This window comes from Ipomoea triloba, chromosome 16 (genome assembly GCF_003576645.1).
Source record: "Ipomoea triloba cultivar NCNSP0323 chromosome 16, ASM357664v1".
Classification (NCBI taxonomy): domain Eukaryota; kingdom Viridiplantae; phylum Streptophyta; class Magnoliopsida; order Solanales; family Convolvulaceae; genus Ipomoea; species Ipomoea triloba.
In genome coordinates, this window is record NC_044931.1 from 1,826,885 (window position 1) to 1,827,294 (window position 410).

Here is a 410-nt window from a genome sequence, read left to right on the forward strand (position 1 = left end):
GCGACGACGCCATTTGATTTACCGCTGTTTTGTGGTTGTTAAAATAAAAGATTGTTGGGGTTACCCGGGTTCTGTCGGCATCTAGGGAGGTCAAATTGGAAGTATTGACAAATTTGTCGGCATCTAGGGAGGTCAAATTGGAAGTATTGACAAATTGTTGAATGAATGAATGAATGAATGTAGTAGTAAACGAGATACAAAGAAAATTGTTCAAATCAATAAGGAAAATCTAGGAAAATGAGTTTCTAGTGAGCNTTATTGACAAATTGTTGAATGAATGAATGAATGAATGTAGTAGTAAACGAGATACAAAGAAAATTGTTGAAATCAATAAGGAAAATCTAGGAAAATGAGTTTCTAGTGAGCCATGATGCATCATAGTGTGTTTATGGTTAATGAAAAATTGCATT